The following is a 6,828-nucleotide window of genomic DNA, read 5'->3' as shown; positions in this document are numbered from 1 at the left end:
TTGGTCAGCTATCCAGTGCGTTGTGATTGGCCGAATACCTCAAGCGTGTGACGGAAATGTTACGCCCCCTGTCCCTGGCGCGATGAGACAAAAACAATAAAACCCATTATAAACGAGGCATTTGTTGACATAATAACTGATGATAATGACTTATACTGTCTTTTTACGCGTTGCGTATCGTGCCGCGTAAACACAGGAATAAATTACTTCTCTAAATATATTCAAATAGAAAACAGTTATTGTAAAATTGTATTTATTTCATACATTAAGCTGTGGTGGGCTTTTAAAACCATAAAAAAACCATACCAACCCCAAACTTATGAAACAGTAGTGTATGCTTGAGATTTTACTTACTAGTCCTATGGTTTATAGCATCTTGGAGATGTTGTCAGACAGGAGCTTCACTCCGACTTCCCTCCAGTTTTATTAGAAGGAAACAAGCTAGAGCAGAGGTAAAATGCAGATAAAAGAATGAATAATATACAATAATATAATAACATATGTGACCCTGGACCACAAAACCAGTACTAAGTAGCACAGGTATATTTGTAGCAATAGCCAACATTACATTGAATGGGTCAAAATCAAAGATTTTTCTTTTATCCCAAAAATCATTAGGATATTAAGTAAAGATCATGTTCCATGAAGATAAACTGAGGTCTACAAGATCTGATGCCTTTTAGTCTGAGGCCCTGATTACCTTATTAGTTCTTCTGACGCGTTTTTTGCTGAGAATTGATGCCGTTTTTAAAGGGGTCATATGGTGATGCTAAAAATAACATTATTTGGTGTATTTGGTGTAATGAAATGCGTTTACAAAGTTTGAGGCTCAAAAACGAAATATTTTCCACGTACTGTACATTATTGTTTCCCCTCTATGCCCCGCCTTTCTGAAACGCATCGATTTTTACAAAGCTCATCGTTCTGAAAAGCGAGGTGTGCTGTGATTGGTCAGCTATCCAGTGCGTTGTGATTGGCCGAATACCTCAAGCGTGTGACGGAAATGTTACGCCCCCTGTCCCTGGCGCGATGAGACAAAAACAATAAAACCCATTATAAACGAGGCATTTGTTGACATAATAACTGATGATAATGACTTATACTGTCTTTTTACGCGTTGCGTATCGTGCCGCGTAAACATAAAACCATGTCTGCATTTGTGATCAGAGAAACAACAAACAAGCACTACTCTACACTGCTCAAAACTAGCGTTTAACCAGTAGCAAATTCGTTAAATAAGAAAACAGTGCAGACACAGATGCATTGTAGGCTACTCTCCCAGGTTTAGGAAACAGTCCACCATAAAATGTGCTGCACACATCTGAATATTTGGTTTGAACTGTTCTGGAACAGTGTTGTAAATACAACTTAACCACTCATTTCTAGTTGCGTACTCATTTGGAAGGCCAAACAAAGTACTTTTGCTTTCACAATGAAACATACAGCATCTTCACGATATGGCGGTGGAGACAATACTGCAGCGGGTAAAAGTAATTTTTTCTTTGCGTATACATTTGGGCTGCACAGACTGCACAGAATCGAACTTAAATACACAGGGAAACAAGGATGATAACTAGACACACCTGGAACACATTGGAAACAATTAGGACAGGAACAGGAAGGACCAAATATGGGCATAAACACTGGGACACAGGGAGCACATGGGGAACAAAACACAACACAAGCCTGACATGACGCCCCCCTCCAGAAGGCGTGTCCTCGCACCATACAACATCAAAGGGTTGGGAGGGTGGGCGCCTTGGAGATCCCTCTGGACAGGCTTAGACGGGACGGGATGCCCCAAGGTGTTCCCAGATCTGGGCATCATGGCAGAGCAGGCAACTCAGGAGGCCATGGTGGATCAGGGGACTCAGGAGGCCATGGCGGATCAGGGGACTCAGGAGGCCATGCCGGATCTGGCAGACTCGGAGGCCATGGCAGAGCAGGCAGACTAGGAGGCCATGGCGGCGTAGGGAACTCAGGAGGCCATGGCGGAGCAGTTAGGACAGGAACAGGAAGGACCAAATATGGGCATAAACACTGGGACACAGGGAGCACCTGGGGAACAAAACACAACACAAGCCTGACACGCGTAGTATCTAGCTAGAGAAAAACGAATGGCTTCAAATGGCTGATCCACAAATATACACAGACGCAATTACAGATTCATTTTTATCTAGCAGTGTTAGTCCTTTACCGAACTAATGATGTTATCAATAAAATGTAGCCAGGAATGAAAATATATCAAAATTACATGCATTCCGCCCGGACGGCACATCCCACGTGACATCGGGGAGGGGGGTGGACGCCCTGGAGGCTGATGCAGGACAGGAACAGGGCGGAGACAAGGAGAGCCTCCAGGGCAGATCAGGGAGCTCCGGGAGCCGTGGCGGATAAGGGGACTCAGGAGGCCATGGTGGATCAGGGGACTCAGGAGGCCATGGCGGATCAGGGGACTCAGGAGGCCATGGCGGATCAGGGGACTCAGGAGGCCATGCCGGATCTGGCAGACTCGGAGGCCATGGCAGAGCAGGCAGACTAGGAGGCCATGGCGGCGTAGGGAACTCAGGAGGCCATGGCGGAGCAGTTAGGACAGGAACAGGAAGGACCAAATATGGGCATAAACACTGGGACACAGGGAGCACCTGGGGAACAAAACACAACACAAGCCTGACACGCGTAGTATCTAGCTAGAGAAAAACGAATGGCTTCAAATGGCTGATCCACAAATATACACAGACGCAATTACAGATTCATTTTTATCTAGCAGTGTTAGTCCTTTACCGAACTAATGATGTTATCAATAAAATGTAGCCAGGAATGAAAATATATCAAAATTACATGCATTTTTTGTAATAATATGCAAATACGTCCTTTTCCACCTCTCTCTCGTGCGTGTGCTCTAATGAACTCTGAAAGTGAAAGACGCCTAACGTTAACTTCACAAGTGAAAACTGCAACTATAACAATATATGATAAAATAATGAAAAAATAATGAGCAACTTTACCTTTCTGAGGTCAAATTGAAAAAAAAGGTGCATCACGTCGGTTAATCCAGCTGAGAAAAAATACAGTTCAAAATTACTGTATGATTCACAGGAAAATATTATTTTACTGTAAAATTTCCCACTATTTCAATTTGACCAATGATGCTTTGCAGATTTACAGCAAAATACTGTACACATGGATTTGTTCATTTTACAGTAATAATGCTGTGAAAACTACATAAATGTTTTACAGTGAGGCAAATAAAAGTACAGTCACAGGTATTTATTGCAAAAAATAAAACCATAAAAAAGCAGTATAAAAGCATTATAAACAAGTCGTGTTGCATTCCAAGTCTTCTGAATTCATACAATATCTTTATGCGAAGAAGAGTGTAAAACATAAGGTTTTAATCGACGAAAATGATCCCACTCCCTTAACGAGCTCACATCCCATCTCATTCAAAAAATACTTCCTTCCCGTAGAATGACGCAATCGGTCACGAGACTATCGGTGCATTCCAAACAGGATATATCGCCCTCCGAAGGACACTTCGGAGTGAAAACAATCAGGGCCGCCATATTGAAGTGACGTTCCAAACCAAAGTGCTCAAAACTGGCCACTTCAAAGGGCCCTTTGGAATGAAGGATTTCGAAGGGTACAACTGATGGACACTTCGGGCCCCCATGATCCTTTGCACAGATGCTTTGCATGATGACGGCGCCTCCATATGGGCTAGGGGTGATGACGCAGAAGGGCACTTCAAGAAGCAGTTGTTTGGACACCTACGCCCTTCAACCCTTCGAAGTTCTAACTCTGGAGGTTAAACCCTTTGAAGGGATTAGGGCATAGGGATGAGCCCTTCCGAATGGAACGCAGGGACTTCTTCTTCTTCTCATATAGGTTCTGTACTGGAATTAGTCAAGTAGTTCACCTGTTTCGAGTCTTCGGGTTGTTCTGAGTCATTCGTTCATCACGTGACAGCCCCATAAGTTTAACCAATGCAGTCTGAGCCGGAAAGAGAATTGATTAGTTCATTTCTCGAGTCTTCGGGTTTGAGTCGTTCGTTCATCACGTGACAGCCCCATATGCTTTAACCAATGCAGTCTGAGACGGAAAGAGACTTAATAATAATAACCAACTCTTTGTTACCTTTGTTACAACATTCAGTGTTATGGAAAAGAACCATAATGACAGAAATTCACACATTTATAAACTGTAAGAAGTAAAAAGCTACGATTTGAGACCAGAAACGCATCACGTAACTGTAAGAGTAAATATAATTATAATAATGATGATAACAATAATAATAATAATAATAATAATAACTATGCACCGTTTGTAAGGAAGCTTGTAAATTAACTAATTTCTCTATCCAATGCTGTCACGTCACGTGACAAAAGAACGAACGATTCGAAAGACTCGAGAGATGAACTAATCAATTCTCTTTCCGGCTCAGACTGCATTGGTTAAAGCGTATGGGGCTGTCACGTGATGAACGAACGACTCAAACCTGAAGACTTGTCAGATTAGAGGTGAGGTGAGCTAATCATAGACTGAAGACCCAGGTAAACAATGAATTAATCTTTTCTGTTTCTTATAGCAGTTTTGTATTGTTTGTAGTGAGATCAATGTTTGCATACGTAGTAGACGTATTAGGGAAGTAACACGTAACATTTTAATTATATTTTGCTAAAATGAACGAAATGACTCGAAAAAACTTCGTTTATTTTGCTGAACGAGACTCAAAGGTCCGAGTCGGTAAAATGATCCGAACTTCCCATCACTACCGTTCATTCCTTAGGAGTATTGCCACCACCTACTGTATATCTTACGCACATGGGTGATGAATCTGCATTGCTGTCACGGAAAAAAAAATTGTAATGCCCTACCCACCCCAGAGGAACAGAAACCCAAGCTTTAGCTGGCGCTGCGTGTTCAGCTCCTCCAGCTTCCGCACTGAGCTCCTCAACATCCGAGATGGGCAGAAGCATCATGATCCTCATCCTCAAACACTAAATCCTGTGGTCTAGTCCTGTAAGCTCTAAAAATGTTAAAACCACCTTACATATCTGATTATCTCTCAAACCCTTTCCCAGAAGGTCTACGACGCTCACTGGCCTATTCCTTATATTGCTAAAACTGTTATGCTGATCATCATATTTACTACATTTAAAAAGCACATGCTCTGCTGTTTCAAAAACATCACATTCATCACACAAACCATTTTTATGCTTCCCCATTAATGCAAGTGTTGAATTTAGTCCTGTGTGTCCCATCCTTAATCTAGAAATCATTACTTCTTCCTTTCTGTGTCTTCCATAAAACTGTTATTTTTTCCCTACTGATTTTACAATATTATAAAACCACCTACCTGTGCTGCTATTTTCTCATCTTTGTTGCCATATTCTTATTATTTTCCTGTTAATCACTTATTTTATCTAATTTCTTCCCAGAGGTACATCCACCAAGTTTTTCTTTAATGCTTCTTTTGCTAACTTATCAGCTGTTTCATTCCCTACTATCCCGATATGTGCCGGTACCCAACAAAAGTATACAATTATATCCTCTACTTTCAGTCTGTACACATTACACTTTTAAGAGCTGATGAAGAATCTTAGCAAATTACAATCCTTTTTGGCTTAATCTGTTCTACCCACTGCAATCCTACTATTATAGCTGTTAATTCTCGCTTAACCTTAAACTTATTTTCGTCTCAAAACTTGACATGTACACTCCTATGCCCACTTTTTGTTCGATTGGATCTTTAGATCCATCTGTATAAATCTGTATAAAAGAATACAAATTTTCTCTCATAAAAACACTGATGTCATAAGAGACATATCAATGTTTCTCCACCTGTTATGAATCGATATCTAATATTATATCAACATATTATACCGAAGTGCATTTGATCATTAAAGTGTGCGTTTGAATGCAGTCTGCTAAGCCTGTGCGTGGATTTTCGCAGCCAATCAAAGTTGTCAGTCAGACAATGTATGGTGCTGGTGAGCTGATACTCATTACTGTAGAAATACTGGTATCATCACATCTCTTTCATTTTAGTACCCCTTTCCAGCCTTTCTCTGCTGCGAAGCCTCTACTGAACTCATGCACTCGATTTATGAAGTCCATGAAGTTTAACATTCGCTTGCTGTCAGGACGAACCTTATGCAAAATGGAAATACTCGCATGAATTCCTGACAGTTACAGATAAGAATATAACAGTCAAATGTAATGTCTTACAGAATAATTACTGATAATGCAAAACAGTCACTGACACTGTTATTATCTGATTTTGAAGGCTCATGATGAAGTGTTGTATATGGCCATGAAGGAGATGCAAGTGGACCTCCTGATAGCCTGTGAAGGTGCACCGCACAATGTCTTTCCATGGATTTGCACAGACTTTAATGTGGCAGTTGTGTTGGACGAGACTATTGCAGTACCATGCAGCTTCACCATGCTTATGGATGTCAAGTCAAGTCCCCTTTATTTATATAGCACTTTATACAATACAGATTGTGTCAAGGCAGCTTTATAGTGTTAAACGGGAAAATAATCTTTCAATAATGCAAACAAAATTAAATTCTGCTGTAAAGCAGCTCTAAAAACCGGACAAAGGTAAACAGTCCGTTTTTCATTTAAAGTCAGTTCATCATTGATTCAGTGATGTCCTCGTCCAGCTCAGTTCCGTTCTCTTCCAATAGTGTCTGTCCCCAACTAAGCAAGCCGAAGGCGACACTGGCAAGGAACCAAAACTCCATCGGTGACAGAAATGGAGAAAAAACCTTGGGAGATGTCATCCCGGATGCACTGTGCTTTGTCTTCGTAAACATGTCT

This window comes from Sinocyclocheilus grahami, unplaced genomic scaffold (assembly GCF_001515645.1).
Source record: "Sinocyclocheilus grahami isolate Dianchi unplaced genomic scaffold, SAMN03320097.WGS_v1.1 scaffold1070.1, whole genome shotgun sequence".
In the NCBI taxonomy this organism is placed as follows: domain Eukaryota; kingdom Metazoa; phylum Chordata; class Actinopteri; order Cypriniformes; family Cyprinidae; genus Sinocyclocheilus; species Sinocyclocheilus grahami.
This window is presented reverse-complemented; position numbering follows the sequence as displayed.